Below are 27954 nucleotides of genomic sequence, written 5' to 3' on the forward strand. Positions count from 1 at the left end.
TGCACTGTGACAGCCAGAGTGCACTTCTATTAGCACAGAACTCAGTCTATCATGCAAGGACAAAGCACATCGACATTCGATATCATCGGATCAGGGAGCTTGTGGAGGATGATGAGGTGGAGCTGGTGAAGGTACATACCAAGGAGAACCCAGCTTATGCACTTACGAAGGTACTTCCATAGGACAGCTTTCAGAGATGTGTTGAGCTGATTCGGTTGATGGATAGAGTGGAGCTGGTTGAGGCCTTGGGACACCAAGGTGGAGATTGTTGTGATCCAAGTGGTGTGCCCAAGGCCCAGGGGACCAAGGCTAAGGCCAAGGTCCATCATTCATGAGGGCTTCATGGAGGCTCTAGAGCTAGTTGGGCCCTAGGTTGAAAGGCTGTGGGCCTTTCGGGTTCTTGAGGTCTAGGTTATGTGGGCCTCAAGGGACCAACTCTTTATGGGCCAGGTCTGGGCCCAGGATAGGTGAGATTAGGTTGAGTCATGGGTGTACATGGGCTTGGGTTAACCTAATCTCCCATAGAGTTGGTCAAGGGAGTTTTGGGTTTGGGTCACTTGACCTTGTGTTTATATATACATGCACTGTATAGGCTTGATTAAGCCAAGGAATACGAAAACCCTTTCTCTCAAGTCTCTCTCTCTCTCTTCTCCCTCTCTCTTCAGCTATTCTCCATGCCTCAAGAGCAAGAAACCCTAGGGTTTCTTGCCGCCAGGTCCATAGAAGGCAGGAAAAATAGGGGAGGTGCTAGGGTTTTGAGCCCCTCCTCCTTAGTGCCACCAACCATATTGCCTCTCCCTCTCTTGCAGCCACCCAAACATCAGGTCCAGGACTTGAAATCTCTTGCTATGAGGTTGGTACAAGTTCTTCTTAGATCTGGAGTTGATCTAAGGTCATTTGAGGCACGGGTGAGATCTCCATCAACAGATCTACAGGAAAGGTTACAGCAGGACAGATCTGCAAGGTCTGGTTCTATCTATCTTTTTCCCTATCTAGAATACCCCGATTTGAGATCTATAAATTGGAAGACCTCGGTCCAGGCCTCATCTAGTTGGGTACCAGATCTTGGATTTTTTAGAGGTGATCTTAGAGGAGTTCTTCATCTGGAACGAAAGGCTGATGAAGAAGATAACAACCAGGCTGATTTCGTCAAGGACCTTCGATCGAGTCCAGAAGTCTCTAGATTTGTTCGTTGCTGGTTCTACTACACCCAAGGTCCATGGGAGGAGCCGGGATCGTGCTCCAACAATATAGACTGGGCGTAAGCCGGTGCTCTCACATCTTAGGGTCTGGGGGTGTCCAGCTTATACAAGCGTTTAAAGACAGATAAGCTTGGAATGAAGTCCGATAGATGCTTGTTCATAGGGTACCCAAAAGAAACTAAAGGGTATTACTTCTACCTTGCTGTAAAACAAAAGGTGTTTGTTAGCAGCTGGGCAGTCTTTTTAGAAAAGGAGTTCCTTGGTGAAGGAGCTAATGCTTATAAAATTGAACTTGATGAAGTTCATGAGGTGGAAGGACCGACACATACAGAATTGGATTCGATTGGTGAATCGAATCTGGAGCTAGTAGAGGCATCATTAAGGAGATCCGATAAAGTACCGCATCAGCTAGACAGATATTCGGGATGGTGATCCTATTGAACTTGATGAGAACGATGAGGATCCGATCACCTATATGGAGGCCATGCAAAGGCCCGACTCTCAAAAATGACTTGAGACCATGAAGTTTGAGATGGAGTCCATGGAGATCAATAGTGTTTGGACACTAGTGAATCCATCCGAAGGGATAAAACCCATAGGATGTAAATAGATTTTCAAAAGAAAAAGAGGAGCAGACGGGAAGGTAGAGACCTATAAAGCCCGTCTAGTTGCTAAGGATTACTGTCAGCATTATGGTATTGACTATGATGAGACATTCTCTCTTGTGGCAATGCTCGAGTCCATCCAGATTATGCTTGCTGTCGCTGCACACTTAGATTATGAGATCTGGCAGATGGATGTCAAAATTATTTTTCTTAATGGAGAGCTGGAAGAAGAGATGTATATGATACAACCTGAAGGGTTCACATCCACAAACGAGTCGAAAGTGTGCAAGCTGAAAAGGTCAATTTATGGACTTAAGCAGGCATCGAGGAGTTGGAACATGCATTTTGATAAAGTAATCAAAATGTATGGCTTCATTAGAAATGGAGAAGAGCCTTGCATCTACAAATGGGCTTCCGATTTTATGGTCAATTTTTTTGTATTGTATGTGGATGACATACTATTATTAGAAAATGACATCGCAAATTTACAGAGTATGAAGCTATGGTTATCATCATAGTTCTCCATGAAGGATTTGGGAGAAGCATCCTACATCTTAGGGATGAAGATCTATAAGGATAAATCTAGAAGGTTACTTGGATTGTCTCAATCCACGTATATTGACACCTTGTTGAAGCAGTTCAACGTTGATAATTCTAAGAAAGACTATCTTTCGATAGGCCATTGAATTACTATTTCCAAGAAGGATTGTCCGATAACTCCTGAAGAGAGAGAGAGCATGAGTAGAATACCATACGCTTCAATAGTGGGATCTATCATGTACGCTATGACATGTACAAGGTCGGATGTGGCCTATTCACTAGGGGTAGTAAGTAGGTACCAGTCAGATCTGGGTGAGAAGCATTGGAAGATTGTAAAAGCAATTCTTAAGTATTTGAAAAATACTAAAGACCAATGACTTATCTATGGAGATTTTGAACTAAAACTTGTGGGATATACTAATTTCAATTTTCAGTCAGATTGTGATGATAGCTGAAGCATGTTGGGCTACGTATTTACCTTGAATGGAGGAGCTGTTTGCTGAAAAAATTTCAAGCAACATACTATGGCCGATTTTGTATGCGAAACAGAATATATTGCTACATCGGATGCTGCAAAGGAGGCGGTGTGGTTGTGAAAGTTCATTATCGAGCTGAAAGTTGTACCCTCCATTGATGGTCCTATCCTGCTGTATTATGATAGCTCCAGTGCCATAGCTCAGGCGAAAGAACCTAAGTCGCACTATCGCACTAAACATGTTCTGTGCTGCTATCACCTAGTGTGAGAGATCGTGAACCGAGGTGACGTCGAGCTTCAGAAGATCGATGAAAAGAAGAACCTAGCCGACTCCTTCACTAAAGCTCTCGGGATTAAAGAGTTTGATGATTTTAAATAGAAGATGGGTATAAGATACTGCCCCGATTGGCTTTAGTCTAAGTGAGAGTTGTTAAGAATTGTGTCCTAAAATCAATCATGTAACGATTGAGTTCATCCTTGTATATGAATTATTGATTATTGAATAATAGTTATTCTGATATTTTTCATCACAAAGTGATATCTTCCTTGAACTCTTGTACTGTGATGAAGTCCCTAGAACTATGCTAGTGTACGATAAAGAGAAGATTTATTATATAGTTCTTAAACAAGTTCGCGACCAAATGATTCGTCATTACAAGATGATGACATTTATCAAGTGAAGGTTGTTATGTGCTATATGGGTTAGTTGTCCTCTTAACCAAAGAGTGTGGTAATACAGGTATGGCATACAGGTGAGATGTAAGGGTACATCATCACTGAACAAGTGACTCACCTAGTGAGCATTCTGCTGTCAAGAGCTGCTCGCGAAACATATGGATATAAATGTCCTTCAGACTTGAGATCATTATAGTGAGTTACAAGCAACTCACTGTGCTTTGGCACCAAACTATCTAAATTTTTAATACAGTGATGGAAGGCTACTGGGTACAGTCAAGTACTTATGAAGTCTGTATATGGATCAAGATGGGATTGACCCCTCCAGATTATTGAAGTTGATGTATTGCTATATTTCAATTTAGTAAAGCCTTGGTCAGGATAATTCATGAGATAGATTTGAAAGATTGAAATACAATGTGGACGAAGCAATCTCAGTTGATAGTTAACCTGAGACCATCCTAGAGCATCCAGAGTCAAAAAGATGAATTATGTGGTAACCATGAGTATGGATTCTGAAATATTTTTTTGTGATAATTTGACCTATCTAGACGTCGAAAACCATTGCTAGATGTATCTCAATTAGTGCAGGAATTAGTTCCTATGCTACTGACTTGGTATTTGAACCTATGGAGTCACGCACATAAGTCAGACAAAGTAGGAAGGAATTGACTTATGTTTATATGTCCAATCTAGAAGTACTTGACTTGATTGAATATATAAGCTAACTTGATTGAGAATTGAGTGAAGGAAAAATCGCCTTTTTCTTTTGTAGGATCTTTCAGATTTTATCAAATCTGGGATGGAATAATTTCAAAATTTTATCCTATGCTATTTTAAATCTAATGTCTGTTAGATCTAATTTTATTATCTGATATTTAAAATCTAAAATTAAATCTAAAAGTATGAGAAGTATAGACATACCTCAAGGGTAATCTGATTATCCTGTAGATGATCTCAGCACAGCCCGAGGTTCTGATGTAGCCACACAAGTGCCTGGCCTCCACCAGTATCCACTTAGGTAGGATCTAAAACATCTTCTCCTCATGAATCTATGCACTAAAAATCAGATCTCTATCTGATTTGGAAGTGCTTCAGAACTCCTTCTGAAGTTGGAGCAGCAGCCTTTCGAAGATGTCCTGCAGCCTTCCTGTTCCAGGCATCACCATGCCTTTTTCTTGCACCAGATGAATGTCCAACTCCTTGGATGTGAAGAGGGGAGATAGGAGAGTAGAGAGGACATAGAGAAGAAGAGAGGGGGTGGCAGCTATTGGGTTTGGTGCATAAAATAACTTCTAATTTAAAAACCCTAGGCGCAGAAGGGTTTATATAGACCCTGTATGCTGCACAGTGCCACATCATTCAACCAATCAAAAAATTCTAATAAATTTTGAAAAAATTCTGATTGGTTACTTGATATCATCTGATCACATCAGATAAGAATCCAAGTCTCTATCTCAAAGTTGGCACCAACACTGGATAAGGACAAGGAGAGGTTGGCGCCAAAGAGTCCAATCTTATCAAGACTCTCCAACCTTATCCACCTGGGGTGCCCACTTAATCCAATTGGGCTCATGCCATAATCTAATTATGGCATCCAATTTGATGTGGTTTGGCTCCACAAAAATTCTCCAATAAGCTCTTGCCAAGTGGCCTTCAATTTAAGACCTATATGTCAACTTTTGACAAATATCCTAAAATGAAATTGGCAGGTGACAGGAATTAGCAGGTGCTTGTCTTAAATTCATCTCATGAATTAAGATAAGTCTTTTCTGAGCTGGACAAGCTTCATTTAGACTGAGAGAAACCTTTCTAAGGTTCTCTAGATGAGTCAAATCACATTTAGCTCAGTAGAGACATAAAAGATTACACGAGGAGAAAATTAGGCTCAATCGAGTGCTAGCATGATTTCCTTGAACCTAATTGGATGTTATCCAAATCAATTGAGTTAGCCCAATTGATGACATCCAAACCCTAACCCTTATTTGTGTGACCCAGTTAGGTTCAATTCTGTATGGTAATGAGACATGTCGTGATCTCATCATCGACATCATCGAAACTCCTTTCGATGGATCAGAACTCTTCTGATTCAGACAATTAGAATGATCGATCATCAATATCATTCTAATTGCACCCAAAATCCATCAGTGATACCTAGTAGTATGTGGTGGCAACCCATCAGAACTGAAGATGAATCGCTCGGTGTAGCTACCTGTGTGATTGAGTTCCTCTATCATGAGTTCCGACTGAATTAGGGTTAAGGTGAACTCGTCAAACCCAACATCAGTCATATGAATCAATCGATCGATCCGAGTTCGATGTGAAATCCCAATGAAAAACTCTTTTTTTATTATTTTACTCTATCATGGCCATGGGCTTAAGGACTCAATCTTTCGATCATCATAGGACTACTTCTCTCATCTATCGAGGTTGATAGATCCCATCTTGGTGCGACCTAGTTCCTACAATGAATATGCTACAGCCAACATACACCTCAGGATTTCGAATGGCTAGGAGATTGAGTTATGGTGTAGTCAAACTATAACACACTCAAGGTGAACTGTCGATGCACCTCAGGTCAAAGAATTAGACACACAACTGCAGCATCGAGCTAGTTATCGACGAGAAGGTAGACTTCCTTATGACTGCTTGAGGTGGTCACGCTCAGTACTCTCATTCTCAATGAATACCTGTACTCTCACTCCGGTGTCTCCACATCGTAGACTCAAGATACATCTATCCTAAGGAAGCGATCGTACACCAACCTTCCAGATCGATCACTATCTTCGTGATGATCCTATGGTCAGGAGCTGTTTATGAGTTAGTTATGTAAATTTATGCCTTAAATTTTCAACTCTTGAAAATATGTATTGACATTCCTACTAACTCAAAGGATGTATCACAGACACAATGTACACAATGTGATAGGAAAATAACCTATTTATTGATTTATAGTCAAAATTATAAATTTGTCCTTAGATTTGTACAGGAATGTGTCAGCCAATCTGGCATCTAGGGCACACATTTAACAAACTCTCACTTGACCTAATGCCAATTGGCTACATATCTAAGTCCCATCTTCTCAAGGTGGGCTTCAATCTTTTGCTGGCCCAATGGCTTAGTCAGTGGGTCTGCCACATTGTCTGTGGAGTCCACTCTCTTGACCTCGACATAACCCTTTTCAAGGTAATCACGGATCAAATGAAATCACTGCTCGATGTGCTTGGACTTTTGGTGAGATCTTGGCTCCTTAGCTAAGGCTATGGCACCATTATTGTTGCAGTAAAGAGATATGGCATCCGATGACATCACTCCAAGCTCTACGGTAAACTTCTTGTACCAGAATGCCTCCTTCGTAGCTTCTGATGCAGTAATGTACTCTGCATCCATGGTGGAATCAGCAATCACTGTCTGCTTAGAACTCTTCTAGCTAACTGCATCACCATTGCAAATGAACAGACTCCTAGATGTCGACTTTTGATCATCTATATCAGACATAAAGTTTGAGTCTGTATATCCCTGAATCTGAAGTTCTTCATTTCCAAAGACTAGAAACATATCCTTAGTCCTTCTCAAGTACTTAAGGATACATTTCATAGAAGTCCAGTGCTCTTCACCTGGATTTGATTGAGATCTGCTTGTGACACTCACAGTATGGGCTATATCAGGTCTTGTACATAGCATGGCATACATGAGGCTCCCTATTACCGAAGCATAAGGGATCTTGCTCATGCATTCAATCTCCTCAGGTGTGCTAGGGCACATCTTCTTGGAGAGATGAATGCCATGTCTAAAAGGTAATAAACCTCTTTTGGAGTTTTCCATGCTAAACCTTTTTAGCACCTCCTCTATGTACATCTTCTGTGAAAGTCCGAGCATCCTATTTGGTCTATCTCTATAGACCTTAATACCCAGTATAAAGGATGCCTCTCCTAGATCTTTAATAGAGAACTTAGACAACCATACTTTGACTGAGGTCAACATGGGAATGTCATTTCCAATTAGAAGGATGTCATCTATGTACAATACGAGGAAGACAACCGTGCTCCCACTGACCTTTTTGAACACACATGGTTTCTCCTCATTCTTGATGAAATCAAACATTTTGATCACATCATTGAAATGAGTATTTCAGCTTCGAGATGCTTGCTTAAGTCCATAAATGGACCTTTGCAGCTTGCAGACCTTGTGATCATCATCACTGGATGCGAAACCAAGTGACTGTTCCATATAGATATCTTCCTCAAGATGTCCATTTAAGAACATCATTTTCACGTCCATTTGCCATATTTCATAATCAAAATAGGCTGCAACAGCAAGCAATGTGCGGATGGATTTTAGCATGGCTACGGACGAGAAGGTATCCTGATAGTCAATGCCTTCACACTGACTATAACCTTTCGCTACGAGCCTAGCCTTGAATGTCTCCATATTTCCATCTGCACCTATCTTTCTCTTGAAGATCCATTTACACCTAATAGGTACAATACCTTCAGGTAGATCTACCAAGGTCCAGACTTGGTTTGAATGCATCGAGTCAATTTTTGATCTCATTGCCTCTAACTATTTCTCAGAGTCGATATCTGATATCGCCTCATCATAGGTCTTAGGATCATCACCATAAACCCCATTTCTCGTGAGGAACATTTTCTCTATATCCTCTTGCATGGTACCTAAGTACCTTTTAGGAGGATGAAAAATCCTAGTCAATCTACGAGGTGGAAGAGATTGTGTTAGGACTGGTTCTGATTGATTTGGTTCCTCAGGTTCTTTAGCTCATTGCTCTTGGGAGACATTCTCCTTAAGCTTAATTATTCTTCCGATGCCACCATCTTGAATAAACTATTTTTCAAAAAAAATAGTATTTCGACTCACAATCATATTATGATCTTTCAAAATATAAAAATAGTATTCTAATGACTCTTTAGGATATCCTATGAACCGAGCTCTAAAAGATCTGAACTCTAACTTGTCCGTCTGCTGTCTCTTGACATGAGCCGGACAACCCCAAATTCTGAGATGATTCAGACTTGACTTCTTACCATGCTATATCTCATACGGTGTGGTAGGAACGATTTTAGAGGGAACCCTATTCAATACATAAATTGCTGTCATGAGACAATATCTCCAAAAAAATTTAGGGAGGTCTGTGAAGCTCATCATGGAACGGACCATATCTAATAGGGTCTGGTTTCTCCATTCTGAAACCCCGTTGAGTTGAGGCATTCTAGGTGGAGTCTATTGAGAGACTATACCATTATCCTTAAGATAGTCTAGGAACTCCCGACTAAGGTATTCACCTCCTCAATCTGATCGAAGAACCTTAATGGGTTTTTTTATTTATTTTTCTACCTCATGTCTGAATTCTTTGAACCTTTCAAAAGCTTCAGACTTATGTTTCATTAGAAATACATACCCGTACCTAGATATATCATCGATAAAGATAATGAAGTAGACATAGTTGCCTCTAGCCGGCACATCAAATGGGCCGTACACATCTGTACGTACTAGGGCAAGTAGGTCTGTAGCCCTTTCCCCATGTCCCACAAAAGGAAGCTTGATCATTTTTCTTTGAAGGCATGATTCACAAACTGGATATAACTCGAAAGCCGATGGACTCAACAGTTCAGATTTCTTCAATTTGTTAACCCTGTCTTCCGCTATATGACCTAGCCTAAGGTGCCACAGATACCTATTATTTAGACTATCTCTAGGCCTTTTAATTCCTATGGCATTCACATTTTGCTCGATATTAAATACAGATACATCAACATATAACTGATAGAGATTGTTAATGATAAAACCATTTGCAACTTTATTATTTTCATAAAAAATATTACAATGGTCCTTATGAAAGCTAATCACATAGCCTTCTTGTGCTAAACATGAAGTAGAAATCAAATTTCTGCTTGCTGCAGGCACATAATAATAGTCTCTTAATACTAAATCTAATCCTAACGGTAATCGCAGAGGGTAGGTTTCCACAGCCACAGCAGCAACTCTTGCTCTATTTTCGATGCGTAGGATCATCTCCCCATCCCTCAGCCTCCTGCTCTCCTCAAGATCCCTCATAGAAGTGCACAAATGAGCATTGAAACCAGAGTCAAGCACCCAACTAGATGCAGAAGAAATCATAACGTTAGATTTTAAAATGAGCATACCTCCAGAAGGATCATCCTTCTTGTTCTTCAGGGTTGCCAGGTACTGAGGACAGTTTCGCTTTCAATGACCATCTGATTGATAGTAGAAATATTTTTCTTTTTCAGCAGCCTTCTTCTTCGGTTTTGTCTTCTTCTTCTTCCCATCCATCTTCTGCTTCTTCGCAGACTTTTTTTCTTTCCAAAAGACTTTCTTTTGGAAGAAGTCTGCTCCACAGTAAGGATTGAGCCTTTTGAACCCTTCATAGAAAGCTCAACCTAACCAGCATGTTCATTAACTCGGTCAAGGTACACTGCATCTTATGCATATGGAAGTTCATGATGAACTGACATATGCATCGAACAAGGATTGAAGGATCACATCAATCTGAAAATCCTTGTCTGAGATGATACCGAGCTTCTCAAGCTCCTCAAGATCTTTGATCATTGTCAAACAATGATCTTGGACTGACTGTCCAAAATGCATCTTGGCCTTAAAAAGTCTTTGACAGACTTGATACTTAGCCGCGTGACTCTGTTCACCAAACAACTCTTGTAGGTGAGCCAACATTTGGTGGGTAGTCAAAATATTTTCATGTTGGTGCTGCAAGTCATCAGACATTCACCCAACATGTAGTACCTTATTTTGTTATCATCATCCATCCACTTTTTCAGAGACGCTCTCTGTTCAGCAGTCGGATGTGCTGGCATGGCAGGTGGGTCCTGGTCCAAGACATGAGTCAATTTTTTGAAATCCAGAATAATTCTGTAGTTTCTCAACGAGTCTTTGAAATTGGATCTAGTCAATCTGTGGGTGTCTAGTATTTTGGTTAGGGGGTTGGAGGCAGACATATTTCCTGTAGAGAGTCGAAAGTTTCTAGTTAGATTTTATAATTAGACTTAACCAATTTATTTAGGAGTTTCATTTTTAAACAAATTAGGCTCCCATTATTTTCTCAAATTCCTACACTTCTTTGGTAGAGATGTGAAAATCTCCATGATCAGTGATTTTTAGTGGGTGGTGCGGTCTCATCAACTAGCTCATCACCTCACCTAACAGTTATTGGTGATGGGTCAACCGATGGGTGGATAACTCTTGTCCAATAATTCTCTAATCATGGTGCATCCAAAACTTGGTCTCTAATTCATGAAGCTCATCGTGTTCGAAATATTGCTCCAATCCTTAGTTAAGTCAGACCCACCATTTGCATGAACTAGATTCCTGATTGGGTCCCTCACCGTATCTGAAATATTGAGCCCAACCCATCCTCTAATTCATAGCATCCAATGCCTAATGGACATGATTGCATCTTTTCGGTGCAACTGAGTTACTGTAACCAGCCGAGAACAATCAATCTCGAAAAGGGCCTACACATCCACAGTGGTGGAAGACCTAGACTTAATATTTTCTTAGGAAGATTTGATTTAGGTCTCATTAAACTTGACTTGACATAGTCATAACAATTATGACTAACCTAGTGGCATGGGTTAGCTCGAATTATTAGCCACCTCAAATCAGAACTGAGTCAACACATATAGCCAGGTAAGTGAGATTGGTGGGAGGGATATGCCATTAACTCGACAAGAATGCATTCAAGTCGAATAGCTCCCAATTAAAAATCAATCGATCGCATCTGCCCAAATTACCTTAGACACCAAATTATCAAACCAGAACCAATTGGGTTAGCCTACAATCCAGACTCTAACCTCTGAGCTAAATTAGGTCTTAACTTGATCGAGTCACATCTAAATGTGATTCGACCTTGACCCAGACTTAATTTTATTAGGCTGGTCAATTATTAGCTTTCATGATCCCACCTAACCAACTCTTGATTCGATTTGATCAACCGTTATACCTAATTGAGCTACCTAAGCCCGAACCCAATTTTATGAAAATGACTTAGATTTGAAATTTTTAATTTTAAACCTAATTTAATTTCATAAGCTTAATTCATTAATTAAGTTTGGGTTCATAAACAAAATATGTAAAATAAATCCTAGGGTTTCAGGATCTAGAGTTTTGCAGAAAAGTAAGTTTTGATTTCTGGTTAAGGATGAACGTGTGGCACCCCTACACGTCATAAGAACACCTATTGAATGGGAGGAGAGGGCCTTTAAACCTTACTTTATTCGTATGATTGGATGGCTATGAGGAACACCTTAATTAGAAATATAAATTTAACTACAAAACTAGTTAGATCTAAATTTACATATCACATATACAATTTAAGATCTAACTAATACATGCTTTGCATACATCTCATATATCAAAAATCAATCTAATTAATATACTTTCAGATCTGATATATCACATGTAATATCTAAAAAATAAAATTTAAATTGAACTATTCAAAATTAAATCTATTCTAGATAAGTTACTGAAATAATTCTACAACTAGTCTAGGCATGCAACAGATCAATTTTATGAAAAAATTAAAATTTTATTTTTTATTTTTTGATCTGATTATTATACTTATAATATAAAAAAAATAAAAATAAATTATATTTAATTTATATTTTAATCTCATTAAAATATAGAACTTAAGACTGTTCATGGATTCAACTAATCCTAGTCTAGTCATGCATCTCATGCATGTTAGATCTTCTTAGATTTAATTTTAAATATTTTGATTTTAGATCTTATCATATCTGATGTGATATCTAAAATCTTTTAAATATTAAATAAATAAATATAAAAAATTAGATCTAAATTAGATCTGAAATAGAGCCAAAAACTTGGCTCTGATACCAATTGAAAGAAAAATCACCTTTTTCCTTTGTAGGATCTTCCAGATTTCATCAAATCTGGGATAGAATAATTTAAAAATTTTATCCTACATTATTTAAGATCTAATATCTATTAGATTTAATTTTATTATCTGATATTTAAAATTTAAAATTAAATCTAAAAGTATGTGAAGTATAGACATACCTCAAGGGTAATCTGATTACCCTGTAGATGATCTCAGCACAGCCCGAGATTCTGATATAGCCACGCAAGCACCTGGCCTCTACCAGTATCCACTTAGGTAGAACCTAGAATATTTTCTCCTCATGAATCTACACTCCAAAAATCAGATCTCTATCTGATTTGGAAGTGCTTCAAAACTCCTTCTGAAGTTGGAGCAGCAGTCTTTCGAAGATGTCCTGCAGCCTTCCTGTTCCAAGCATCACCACACCTTTTCCTTGCACCAGATGAACTTCCAACTCCTTGGACATGAAGAAGGGAGATAGGAGAGTAGGGAGGATGTGGAGAAGAAGGGAGGGGGTGGCAGCTATTTGGTTTGGTACATAAAATAACTTCTAATTTAATAACCCTAGGCGTAGAAGGGTTTATATAGACCCTGTATGCTGCGAGTGCCACATCATTCAACCAATCAACAAATTTTAATAAATTTTGAAAAAATTTTGATTGGTTGTTTGATGTCATCTGATCACATCAGATAAGAACCCAAGCCTCTATCTCAAAGTTGGCACCAACAATGGATAAGGACAAAGAGAGGTTGGCGCCAAAGAGTCCAATCTTATCAAGACTCTCCAACCTTATCCACTTGGGGCACCTACTTAATCTAATTGGGCTCGCACCATAATCTGATTATGGCACCTAATTTGATGTGGTTTGGCTCCATAAAAATCTTTCAATAAGCTCTTGCCAAGTGGCCTTCAATATAAGACCCATATGTCAACATTTGACAAATATCCTAAAATGAAACTGGCAGGTGACACGAATTAGCAGGTGCTTGTCTTAAATTCATCTTATGAATTAAGATAAATCTTTTATAAGCTGGACAAGCTTCATTTAGATTGAGAGAAACCTTCTCAAGATTCTCTGGATGAGTCAAATCATATTTGGCTCAGTAGAGACAGAAAAGATTACACAAAGAGAAAGTTAGGCTCAATCGAGTGCTAGCATGATTTTCTTGAACCTAATTGGATCTTATCCAAATCAATTGGGTTAGCTTAATTGATGACATCCAGACCCTAACCCTTGTTTGTGTGACCCAGTTAGGTTCAATTCCATATGGTAATGAGACATGTCATGATCTCATCATCGACATCATCGAAACTTCTTTCGATGGATCAGAACTCTTCTGATTCAGATAATTATAATTATCGATCATCAATATCATTCTAATTGCATCCAAAATCCATAGTGAAATCTAGCAGTACGTGGTGGCAATCCATCAGAACTGAAGACGAACCTCTAGGTGCAGCTACCTGTGTGATTGAGTTCCTCTATCATGAGTCCTGACTGAATTAGGGTTAAGGTGAACTCGTCAAACCCAACATCAGTCATATAAATCAATCGATCGATCCGAGTCTGATGTGAAACCCCAATAGAAAACTTTTTTTCCATTATTTCACTCTACCATGGCCATGGGCTTAAGGACTCGATCTTTCGATCATCATAAGACTACTTTTCTCATCTACCGAGGTTGATAGATCCCATCTTGGTGCAACCTAATTTCTACAATGAATATGCTACAGCCAACATACACCTCAGGGTTTCGAATGGCTAGAAGATCGAGTTATAGTGTAGTCAAACTATAACACCCTCAAGGTGAACTGTCGATGCACCTCAGGTCAAAGAACTAGACACACAACTGTAGCATCGAGCTAGTCATCAACGAGAAGGTAGACTTCCTTATGACTACTCGAGGTGGTCACGCTCAGTACTCTCATTCTCAATAAATATCTGTACTCTCACTCTGGTGTCTCCACACCGTAGACTCAAGACACATCTACCCTAAGGAAGCGATCGTACACCAACCTTTCGGATCGATCACCATCCTCGTGATGATCCTATGGTCAGGAGCTGTTTATGAGTTAGTTATGTAAATTTATGCTTTAAATTTTTAACTCTTGAAAATATGAATTAACATTCCTACTAACTCAAAGAATGTATCACAGACACAATGTACACAATGTGATAGAAGAATAATCTATTTATTGATTTATAGTCAAAATTATAAATTTACCCTTAGATTTGTACAGGAATGTGTCAGCCAATCTAGCATCTAGGGCACACATCTAACATTGAGTTATGGGTCAAACTGGATTGAAGAGTTGACTATGTCTAGCTAGCACTACACATGAGGTTCAGGTTCAATCTTGGAAATGAACAATTTCTATCTATGATCCATAGAACATATGAAAGATTGAATTTAAGTACTAATTAGTTTCAGATTAGATCTAAATTAATTAGATTTAAATAGATATAAAATCTAAGTTAGACTTGGTATAAAATTCTTAAGGAGTTTAGGATTGATAGCCTTTCAAAATTGTTTCGAACTGGCTTCGAATCGAACTCGAATCGGATCTATTTTGGATGAGATATGAGTATTCCTACTTGCACTGGGAATATCCACTCATGAAGCATGACCAAAAATTGGTTTGATGCTTATTTGGGATATCCCGAGTGGGTGTGAAAGTGGGTGCATAGTGGATGTCATAAGTGATGGTAATTATATCTCATATAGGAGCCCTTCTTTCATGAGTATTGGATCAATCCAAATTAGATTTGAATAAAGAGTCCTCCTCTCATTGGGTCATGAGAATTATTTATAAATAGAGAGGATCTCTACCTATGGATGAGAAAAGAGAATAGAATAGTAAATAAATCAAATTGAGAGAAGAGAGAAAGAGAGAGAGACAGGTGTATGAAGAGAGAGGTCCTTCATCTTCTACATCTCTCCCTTTGTTATTGCCTCCTCTCCTTGGGGGTGTGGATCCTTCTTGGGTATCCTACTTACTGGTATGAGGTGTCACATCATCACATCTCATCCTTCGATTGATTGAGTTGTAAAGCCAATTGAATTGGAGTTCATCCTGCTTTCCTACAGCATCTGACGTGCATGCGAAATAGAGAGTTTGCATATCAAGGCCTCCACAAAGGTTTATATCAGATAATTTGGGATTTGATCCCTGGTTTCACTATGATTTAGGTAAAAATTTGATCCTTAAATAAGTAGAATATTAGAAAAAAATTTTAGATGCAATTTGGACATTCTGGAGGAAAACTGTTTTCTTTCCTTCAGGCATGTGGATGTTGGAGCGTCCAACTCAAGGATGGCCCCTCCTTATTTTGGGCGACATGGAGAAAGGAGGGATGCCACCTTTTTTCTCAAGGAAGAAAGAGAGGGGGTACACAACTTGGGGAAAGGATATCTCACATTAATGAGAGTAGGATGTGAGGAATTAATTATCACATGGGGTGGCTTGGTTGGGTTGAGTCCTAATCCAAATAGGATTCAAGATCTTGATCCAATTCTAACTAATTCTTGGATCCAATCTTAACTACCATTGGAATTAGTTATAACAAACTAACTAATTAGATTCTAGCCCAATTATTAGACTTCAATTGAATTTATAATTAGTTAGATTAAAATCCTATTGATCTAGAAAATGATTCTTGATTGTGATCAGGGAAGCTATTTGATAATAGGGCTTGATCCAATCAAGCCTATTATCAAATGATATTTGATCAAATCAAAGCCTATTATCCAATAGAATTAGATCCAATCCAAATCTATATAAAAAATAATTTTATGTTCATGTATCCCTGAGATCAATTGGAATAAGTCCTGTTATTCAATAGGGATGTATCCAATTAATCCAAGGCCAATCTAATTGAATCTAATTCAATTAGATCTAATCCAATCTCCATTGCTCAATCAAATTAAGCTAATTAATAATAATATTATTCATTAATTATTTTTCTAATTTATCAATCATTAGTAAATTATTTATTGTAATCTTTGCATTGGATTAATCATCAATCAAATTGATAATTAAATCCTTCAATGATTCATAATCATCGATCAGCCATTTGATTAGACAAGTACTTCTATGTGTGTGATCCCATAGGTTCGAACCTAAATTGGTAGTACAAGAATAATTTCTGTACTAATCGATGTGACCATCTAGCAATGAGATCCAACATCCGAATAAGCCAAATGTATGCCCAAAAATATTCTAGAATCTATATGGATATAGTTATCGTATAATTCATTCTTTTGACACTTGATGCTCAAGAATGACTTTGGGTTAAACTGTCAACCTAGGATGAGTGGTCCACATTATGTCTCAATCTCAAAAATCTTGTGACTCCTCACTAGGATTACTTTGGCCAAAATTTTGCTAAATTGAAACATAGTGATGCATCATCTTTAATTTTACTTGGAGTGGTCAATCCCATCTTGACTCATACTCAGACTTCACAAGTACTTAACTGCACCCAATAACCTTCTGTCATTGAATTAGAAATTCGGATGTCCAGCATCAAAGCACAATAAGTTGCTTGCAAGTCACCGAGGTAGCCTCAAGTCAAAGGGACACTTATACCCATATCCCATCAGAGCAATCCTTGACAGTAGAGTGCTCCAGAAGTGGTCACATTCAGTGAAATGTACTCATACAAATCACCCATATGCCATACTCATGTTATCATATGCTTTGGTTAAGAGGACAACCAACCAATATAACAAACAATGACCTACACTCGATACAATTATCATCCTTGTAATAATTGTATCATTTGGTTGTGAGTCAAATTTAAGAACCACATGATAAATCTTCCTTTATCATTTTGATAATAGTTCTAAGGACTTCAACATAACATATGAGTTCTATTTTGGAAGATGTATTCCTTATGATGAATCTGTCAGATAACATTTATCATTTTATAATTCATATGAATACATGGAGCACAATCATCTACAACCTAGATGATTGGCTTTAGGACACAATTTTCAACAACTCCCACTTGGACTAAAATCAATCAGATTGGTATCAAATACCCATCTTTCATTTGTGAACATCGAACTCTTTAGCTCTGATTGCTTAGTCAATGGGTCGGTCAAGTTCTTCTTTCGATCAATTTTCCTAAGGTTGACTTTATTTTGATCATATCAAATAAGGTGATTGCAATGCAGAAAGTGTTTGATTCTCATATGGAACATTGATTCTTCAATTTGAGCTATGGCTCTAGTACTATTGTCAATACAGAAGGACTGGACTATTAATGGAGGGTGCCACTCCAAGCTCACTGATGAACTTTCATTACCAAACAACTTATTTATCAGCATCAAATGCTGTAAAAAACTCCATATCACAAATAAAACTGGCTATTGAATATTGCATGAAACTTTTCCAGCATGTCGCTTCTCTTTTTTGGATAAAAACATAATCTGACATAACTTTATCATTCCGATCTGACTAAAAACTAGAATCAATATTCTATAGATTTTATGTCAGATTCTCCATAAACGAGCCATTGGTCCTTAGTATTTCATAAATACTTAAGGATGGTTCTCATAACCTTTCAAACCTTTATGGAGAACAGAGATGACAATCAAACTTTTATTCTCTATAATGTAGGGATGTCATTCTCGATTAAGAGAATTTCATCCAAATAGCACAAAGAATAGTTTTACAGAACTATTAGCCATTTGTACATATAGGATTCTGCTTCATTCTTAACGAAGCCATATGTTTAAAATATATATTCTAACTCTGAGAAGTTTGATTCAATCTGAATAGACTTGAGGATTATCATAAGAAAATCATCTCGTTATAGTCAACACCATAACTTTGATGAAATTTTTTGACAATCCAACAGAATTAATAGGTCTCCACCTTTCCATCTATGCCTCTTATCCATCTGAAATCCGCTCACACCCTATGAGTCTTACCCCTTCAGGTGAATCAACAAATGCCCATACATCATCAATCTTGATGGACTTCATTTCAAATTTAATAACTCCAAGCCACTTCTCAAAGTTAGATCCCTATACAGCATCCGTATAGAAGACCAAATCTCCATCTCGAACTTAGAAATTGAAGTATCTGTTCAGTTGATATGGTACTGTACCATATTTACATAGAGATGCCTTTACATTGGGCTGTAGATTTGATCTAATCAACTCTGGTTCTATTAGTTTGTGTCAGAGTTGGTTCCTCTATCTATCAAGTTTCACCATGTTTGCTCTTAACGGCATCAGTTCCTTCATCAAGGAACTTCTTTTCCAAAAAGAATGCCTTAAGATTCATGAACATCTCATGTCCATCTGAAAGGTAGAAGGAATATCTCTAAAATAATATTTATCAGATTAAGATCCAAGCTAGTAGGTTTATAAACATTTCACAGAAGTTTGACATCCCAAATGTCAAAGTAAGAGAGTATCAAATTACCTAAGTCCATATCCTATATGGAGTTTTGGTAATCGATTTACTCGAAACATTCTTGAGCACATATCAAGTAGTCTTTAAAGCATAACCTCCAACTGACTAACAAACCTACAGTGGACCGAACTATGTCTTACAAAGTTCAATTCCTCTTTTTAAACAGTGGTGTCCCAAGTGAGGTTCATTGAGAGAGAATCTAATTCTCTTCAAGATATATCAAAAATTTACTGTAAAGGTATTCACTTCATTAGTCTAACTGATGAGTTATAATACTCTTTGCAGTTTATTTTTCTACCTCATTACAGAATCATTTGAACATTTCAATCGACTCAGATTTATACTTCATGAGTGTTGGGTATAAAATACCCCCAGCCGAAGTTTGCAAAAGGCCGACCCTTCCAGGGCTTTTCCGACTTCCGACCTTGTGTGACGTCTTTCTGAACTCCCTCAACCATCCGAACTTCTCCGATAATGAGCTTCTCCATCCATCTACCGAGCCGCTCCAAATACTCTTTGGGCTTCACTATCAGTAGATCTTCTACAGTGATCAACTATTCTCCGAATCCCTTCCCGACTTCTTCCGGCCACGGACGAACCTACTCCGAACTTCTTTCAAACTTCGTCAATATCCGAGCTTCTCCGACAATGAGATTTCTCCAGTAACCAGACTCCATCCAAGTTTCTACGATGGTCGACCACCTTTCAGATTTCACCCGAGCTCCTGCAAAAGCCGAACTTCTACAGCAAGCAGTCTACTCCGAACTCCTACTGCAGGCAGTCTACTTCGGATATCTACTGTAAGCGAATTCCATTCGCGCCTTTACTGTAAATAAATTTCTTTCGAACATCTATTACAAGTAGAATTCAGCCGAGCTTCTTCGTAGCCAGATCCCAGACGAGCTTCTACAACGGAACAGGCTCCACCAGTCAGGTCAATACTCCGAGCTTTCACGACAACCGATCTTCGACCGAGCTTCTACAATAAGTGGCCTCCTTTCAGCCTTCTACAAGAATCGAACTCTGTTTGAACTCCCATAGCGGATAGATTTTGGATGAACTTCTATAACAGACGGGCTCCAGCAGCTGGATTTCTACAATGGCCGACCGCCTTCGATGTCTGCCGTACCTCCCCAGCTATCAACCTTCAATAGCATCAGCCAGACTTCAACAATGCCATCCGAACTTCCACAAGATCCTACAGACTCCTCCAGCGGATGAATCTCCCCAATGCCACCCGAAGTCCACTACCGATCGACCCTCTGTCGGATTCCTCATGAAACCAGACTTCCCCAACAGAAAGTCTCCATTCGAGCTTCTATAGCAGATGACTCTCGCCTGCAGCATCAGTGCTCTAGGCACCCAACAACAATAGACCCATCAGTAACCTCAAAAACATCTGAGCTCCTCCTGGATTGATGAGATAGCGAGCCCTTCCGCTCCATCAGACATCCCAGCCGAGCTTCAGCTGATAGATCCAAACTCTCTGGCAAGTCACGACAATGGCCGCTACCCTACTCCACTCTCTGTGATGGATTCCATGTGGCTCCACCACTCTCTGGAAAGTCATGACAACGGACACCACTCCACTCTTTGTAACAAACTCCACGTGGTCCTGAATGACCCCCTGACGTCATTACTCTCCGTAACAAACTCCGCATGGCCCTGAACGGTCCATTACCAGGCAGTTACAGACGTTGCTGTCAATCAGTTACGCTCTCTGTCTATAAAAAGAGACCCCCAGATACGTTCTTCTCTAAGCTCTAAACTCTATCTTGAAACTCTGCTAAAATTCTCACTCGAGCACTCCATTTCTGTTGAAGCAGAGTACTGACTTGAGCGTCAGAGGGTCTTGTCGGAGTACCCCCAACTCTGGTTTAGACTTCCCTTGCAGGTCCCGACGGTGGCCATGGTCATCTCAACTCCAGCTTCTCCAGTTTCGGTAAAATTCTACACCAACAGAATTGGTGCTAGAGAAAGGGCACTGTGTCTTTGTAGTACCCTTGTTCTTAAAGGAGTGCTCAATGGGACTGTCTTCGATCATCTTCTCTGACATCTTCTTTTCTTTCTCCTTCTAGATCTCCACCTGATGCCTCTCTGAAAGGCATCCATCAGGCGATCCATGGCCTCCACGGCCAGATCTCAGCGAGCTATGCAAGCTCCGACCTCGTCTCCAGTTTCTCAGGCTCCTCCTCCTCCTCCGACAATGGCAGTCGGCATGGAGTAGTTCGACCTGCTGGTTCAGTAGGTCAGAGGCCTCACCGAAACAGTGCAAGCCATGCAGTAGTAGTAGCAACAGCCATAGGCGTCAGTGCGGTTGAAAAGAGCATCATCGGAGTTCCAGAATCTGGCAATAGGGCAGGCCACTTGGGCCAGTCGCTCTATCTTCTCTGAAAAGGGGAAGAAGAGGGTGGAGAGCCCTCAGTCTGATCATGATTCTACCCCCGGAGGATCCCTACCTCCATTCTGCTAGAAGATCCTTGAGACTCACAGTCGAGAGGACCTCCTGGATCGAAGGCTCCAGGAGATGAACCGATGGATCGAAGAGCTCCGCCACGCTCTCCCTGCTTATGGTGAGGACATCTGTACTGACTCTCCTTTCTCTCAAATGATCATATAGGAACCGATCCCGCCAAACTTCAAGCTCCCCCAATTCGAAAGCTACGATAGAATCTCAGATCCGATTGACCACTTGGAGGCCTTCCAGACAATGATGCTGCTCCATGGTGCACCAGACGCCATTCTGTACTGAGCTTTTCCATCTACCTTGAAGGGAGCAGCAAGGAACTAGTACTCGATGCTGAAGTCGGATACTATCTTCTCCTTTGATCAGATGAGCCACTAGTTTGTGGCTCATTTTGTTAGCAGCCGGCATCCCCGGAGAGGTTCGAAGTCCCTTATCAACATCAAGTAGGAGGGAGAATCCATCCGAACCTATGTTAACTGATTTAACACCGCCGCATTGGAGGTCCAAAACTTAGACCAATCGGTTACAATGGCCATCCTAAAGAGCGGTCTTCAAAAGAATGATCTTCTATTTTTCCTGAAAAAGAAGTATCGCAGGGACTTCGCTGATTTGCTGGCTCGGACCAAAGGATATGCCCGAGCAGAGGAAGCCTTCAAGTTGAAGGATGAGGAGGCTGCGAAGGAGCGGCAAGCGGATGGCTCCAGCAAGCTCGCAGCTGAAAAAGGGCCAAGTGAAGCTCAGCCACATTCTCGAATTCTTCCCAGACACAGGCATGTCCAGACTCCTCCCCGAGCTCGTAAGTAGAGGAGCCCAGACTGCAGAGTTCGATGGGGCTCTCCCCCAGGAAGGTTCCACAGCTACGCCCCTCTCAATGCTCCAAAAGCTCAAGTGCTGATGGAGGTCAGGGAGCAGCTGTCGAGGCCGAAAAGGATGCGCTTGCACCCCGAAAAGTGCAATCCAAACAAATTCTGCCTCTATCATCATGAGCACAGCCACGACACGGAGGAGTGTATTCAGCTCTGAGATGAATCGAGGAGCTCATCAGACGGGGTCGGCTCGACAGATTCATTCGATGTCGGTCTGAAGGTAGGGAGGATCGGCCGAGGACCCTACCATAATCGGAGCCACCAAGGAGGAAAGAACAGCCTGGAGATCGGCCTCCAATCAGGATCATCAACACCATCTCTGGAGGGCCCCAGAGGGGAGCAGCCAGTAGATCGGCCGGACCGCCTAAGCGGCAGAGAACTGAAGGATCAATAACCTTTACTGAAGAAGATGCCCGGAAGATTCAATTCCCCCATAATGATGTGGTTGTAGTTTCTTTAAATATTACTGATTATGATGTACGCCGCATTCTTATTGATAGTGGAAGCTCGATCGATATTTTATTTTACAATGCATTCTAAAAAATATCCATCCCTGATGGTCAGTTAGGGTCGATTAGCTCCCCGTTGGTAGGGTTTACTGGCGATACTGTGCCAGTGGAGCGAGTAATAACTTTGACTGTAGTTGCAGATCAGTATCCAAAACAATCTAGAGCGCAAGTGGATTTTTTGATAGTGAGGGCGCCGTCTGCCTACAACGCAATACTCGGCCGACCTGGCCTCAACGCCCTCCGAGCTGTAGTATCGACCTACCATTTAAAATTGAAATTTTCTACTAGCTAGGGGGTCGGAGAAGTCAAAGGAGATCAAGTCCTGGCAAGACATTGCTATAACATAGCCCTACAAAGAAATGGTCAGTCTGACCCCTGTCTGGTTGATGGATTGGACACCCACGACGACCTGACTGAAGAATGGGGTGAGCTAATAGAAGATCTTGTCTCAATTCTTTTGAATGATGGGAATGAAGAGCACGTGGTGAAGATTGGCTCCAACTTGGGGAAAGAGGTGCGGACACAGCTTATCAATTTTCTACAAAAGAATGTGGATGTTTTCACTTGGGCTCCGACGGACATGCCAGGGATCGATGCTGAAGGTATGGAAACCGTCTGGCTGTTGATCCCAAACACCGACCGACGAAGAAAAAAATTCGAAGTCATGCACTGGAAAGACAAATGGTAATAGCTGAGAAAGTTGATAAACTCCTGAAAGCCGGGTTCATCAGAGAGGTCAACTATCCGAGCTGGGTTTCCAATGTGATCCTGATTAAGAAGGCGAACGGTAAGTGGAGGATGTGTATAGACTTCAAAAAGATGAATAAAACCTGCCCGAAGGATAGTTATCCTCTATCCAGAATCGACCAATTAGTGGATGCAACCTCGGGCCACGAGCTTCTCACTTTCATGGATGCATTCTCTGGCTACAATCAAATCAGGATGGCGTCAGAAGATGAAGAAAAAACTACTTTTATTACTAACCGTGGCCTTTATTGTTATAGGGTCATGCCTTTTGGCCTCAAAAATGCAGGGCGACCTATCAACAGCTAGTAAACAAGATCTTCAAAGAGCAGATTCGCCGCAACATGGAGGTCTACGTGGACGATATGCTCGTAAAAAGTAAATCCTCGATGAACCACATCGCTGACCTTGAGGAGACCTTCAGCACCCTCCGAAAATACAAGATGAAGCTGAACCCAGCCAAGTGCACTTTTAGAGTAATCTCAGGAAAATTCTTAGGCTTTATGGTATCGGGGTGCGGGATCGAAGCAAATCCGAAAAAGATTCGTGCCATCCAAGAAATGATCACCCCGAAGTCAATAAAGGAAGTTCAGTGCCTTACTGGGAGAGTAGCGGCTCTAAATTGCTTCGTCTCAAGATCGATCGAGTGGTGCCTATCTTTCTTTCAGACTCTCAAGCAGCCAAAGAACTTCTGTTGGACCACTGGATGTCAACAAGCGCTCGAAGAACTGAAGAACTACCTCGACTCATCTCCACTATTGGCAAAGCTCAAACCTGGAGAGGAGTTGTTCTTGTACCTGATGGTCTCCCCTATGGCTCTCGCAGTAGTTCTGATTAAGGAAGAAGCAAAAATTCAACAGTCGATCTACTACATAAGCCAAGTATTGAGAGACATCGAAATCAGGTATACTAAGTTAGAGAAACTAACTTACGCCTTGTTGATTGTAGCTCGAAGGCTCCGATCTTACTTTCAAAGACATACCATAACACTGCTCACTGACCAGCCGATCAAGGCGGTTCTGCATCGAGCGGATGCCTCTGGAAAGATAGCGAAATGGGCAGTCGAGCTCATGGAGTTCGACATCGACTATCGACCTCGATCGATAATAAAAGCCCAGATATTAGCAGATTTCATGGTGGAATGCACTATCCCGAAAGTGGCCGAACTTGGACGATATGAAGCCGACAACCCAGGGCTCCAGTCGAACTCCCTTGAAGAAAGAACAGATCTCCCTAATGGTTTTTGAGCCCTCTACGTAGACGGTTTCTCCAACATGTCAGGCACGGGCCTGATCTTGGTCAATCTAGAGAGAATTATCGTGGAGTATGCGCTACGCTTCGAATTTTCTGCGATAAATAATGGAGCAGAATATGAAGCTCTGATTGCAGGACTGAGGATCGCTAAAGAGTTAGAAGTAGATCGGCTTCAAGCCTACAGTGACTCTCAATTAGTAGTGGGACAGGTCAGCAAAAATTATAAAGCTCGGGAGGACAGTATGGCCAAGTATCTCGAAAAGGTAAAGGAGATCATCCCTACCTTCGGCAGCTTCGACATCAGGCAGATCTTAAGAGCAAAAAATACTAGGGCCGACCTTCTCTCCAAGTTGGCTACACTGGCTCCGACTGAACTGCCTAAGAAAGTCTTCTTCGAAGTTCTGAAGCATCCAAGTATGGAAGAATCACAGCTTGTGATAGAGATCAGCCATGAACCCAGCTAGATCGACCCACTAGTTGCATATCTCAAGGATGGGGTTCTTCCTCCTGATACAAAAGAAGCTCGAAAGCTTAGGAACTAGACCTCCCGATATATCCTTTACGAAGGCAAGCTGTACAAGAGGTCGTACTCTTTGCCCCTCCTAAAATGTCTCTGGTCTTCTGAAGCCAACTTCATCTTGAGGGAGGTACATGAGGGAGTCTGTGGAAGTCACCTGGGGGCCAGATCTTTATCCCACAAACTGCTCCGACAAGGCTATTACTGCCTACCATGTACCACGACTCCATCGAATATGTCAAAAGGAGTGATCGGTGTCAGAGATATGTAAATATCCAAAGGCAACCTGCCTCCGAACTTACACCATTGAGTGCCCCATGGCCATTTGCGCAATGAGGGATGGATATCCTCAGACTTTTTCCCGTAGCATCTGGGCAGTAGAAGTTCCTCCTGGTGGCAATAGACTATATCACCAAGTATGTCGAAGCTGAATCTTTGGCAAAAATCACAGAAGCTAAAGTGCAGGACTTCATCTGGAAGTCAATTGTCTGTAGGTTTGGCTTATCCAGAACCCTCATTACTGATAATGGGCAGCAATTTGCTAGAGCAAGGTTTGCTAAATTTTGTGAGGATCTAAATATCTCCCATAACTTCACTTCGGTAGCCCATCCGCAGGCAAATGGCGAGGCCGAGGTGACTAACAAGACTCTGTTGCAAGGAATCAAGGTAAGACTTGAAAAAGCAAAGAGAACTTGGGCAGACGAGCTTTATCATGTGTTATGGGCATACCGAACTACTCAGAGATTGCCCACAGGGGAGAACCCCTTTGCCTTAGCCTTCGGGACAGAAGCCATGATCCCGATTGAACTCAAGCTTCCATCGACGCGAGTCGTGGCATTCGACGAGCAGCGTAACCCATAGGATCTCAAGGCCAATCTCGACTTGTTAGAAGAAAAGTGGGAGACAGCTCAAGTTCGGATGGTGGCTTACAAGCAGCAAGTAGCCCGCTACTACAATTTTTGGGTCAAAAGCAAAGCCTTTAGAGTGGGGGATCTGGTACTTCGGTGAGCCGCTGTCTCACAACCTCAGAATCAAGAAAAACTTGCCAAGAACTGGGAAGGCCCGTATGAAGTCAAGGAGGTAGTCCGGATCGGAACATACTATCTAAAAGAGCTCGGAGGAGCAGACCTTTCATGATCATGAAATTTGAAAAATCTGCGAATGTATTACCAATAACTTTGCCTTAAATAAAAGTTTCATATTTGTATATTTTTTCTTTTAGCATGAGCTTATAACGACAGGAAGTAACTCCCTCATGCAATCGAAATTAAGCGTGTTAGGAACAGGAGGAAAACCTCATCCTAACATGAGCCAGATCGAAGGCCTGATTATTTAAAGATCGGATGGGAGGAGAGGCCCTTGCAACGGTCCTTATGTGCCTCCACAGCCTTGTTAGGAATAGGAGGAGAACCTCATCCTAACATGAGCAAAGTCGAAGGTTCGGTTACTTAAAGACCGGATGGGAGGAGAGGCCCTTGCAACGGCCCTTATGTGCCCCCACAGCCTTATTAGAAATAGGAGGAGAACCTCATCCTAGCATGAGCAAAGTCGAAGGCCCGGTTACTTAAAGATCGGATGGGGGGAGAGGCCCTTGCAACGGCCCTTATGTGCCCCCACCACTTTGTTAGGAACAGAAGGAGAACTTCATCCTAACATGAGCAAAGTCGAAGGCCTGGTTACTTAAAGACCGGATGGGGGGAGAGGCCCTCGCAACGGCCCTTATGTGCCCTCACAGCCTTGTTAGGAACAGGAGGAGGACCTCGTCCTAGCATAAGCTGAAATTGACTATGTCGGGGATAGAAGGAGAACCTCGCCCTGACACAAACCAAGACCTGGTCGATCAAGATCGGATGAGGAGAAAAGCCTCCTCAGCGGCTCCTCTGCATCCCCACAACCTCACTAAGAGCAGAGAGAAAATCCTCGCCTAAAGGGAAAACCCTCATCCAAATAAAAAAAAAGGAGATAAAAAGGGAAGGCGACGAACTACACCAGTGATAAGTGAAAAATAAACTATATCAAAGACACAAGGGACCTCATCTCAACGAGAAAGGATATTCCTATCAAAAATCCTCAGTCGCTAAGAGGGAACTCAACACAGGTCGAGGAGAAATAGACAAAAGAAGTTCGGTAAATGACAACTTAATACAAGAATGGATAAGGTAATAAAAAATTTTCTTTTCATTTCATTAGTGAAGTGTACATTACAAAGCCTTGAAGGCCAAAAAAGAGAAACGATAAGAAAAGAAAAAGAATACATGGAAGGATGAAAGAAAAAAAAAGACTCTAAAGAAGCTCAGCTTCTTCCGACTTCGAGCTCTCGATTCCAGTCCTTATTAGGGATTACTTTAAGTTTTCAACTTCCTCTTCCAGTTCCATCTTTCTTAGCAGCATCTCCCGATACATCTGGGGGAACCATTGGCTTTCACCCTCCGACTCCCGAAGCCTCTTCCTCAAGACCTCAGACTCTGCCTCGACATCTTTGACCGCCTGTTGCTCATGGACCAGCTGAATCTTCAGCCACTGCAGTTCAGCCTCCTCCTACCCAAGGGCCACAGACAGTTCTGCCATGGTCCCCCTCAAGGAGTGGAGCTCGTCGGAGCCTTGTGCAGAGGCAGGCTGGACTCTCTCAGACAACTACCTCTGAAGGCGGGCAACTTCGTCAGTCACCGTCTTGAGCTTCCTTCGGTAGTCCTCTACCTACCCGCACCCACCGACCCGATAGGCATTGTAGTTCGTCTCAGCATCCTGCAGCTGCTTTTGAAGGTCGAAGAATTTGATCG

The sequence above is a fragment of the Elaeis guineensis genome, chromosome 13 (genome assembly GCF_000442705.2).
Source record: "Elaeis guineensis isolate ETL-2024a chromosome 13, EG11, whole genome shotgun sequence".
NCBI classification, from domain to species: domain Eukaryota; kingdom Viridiplantae; phylum Streptophyta; class Magnoliopsida; order Arecales; family Arecaceae; genus Elaeis; species Elaeis guineensis.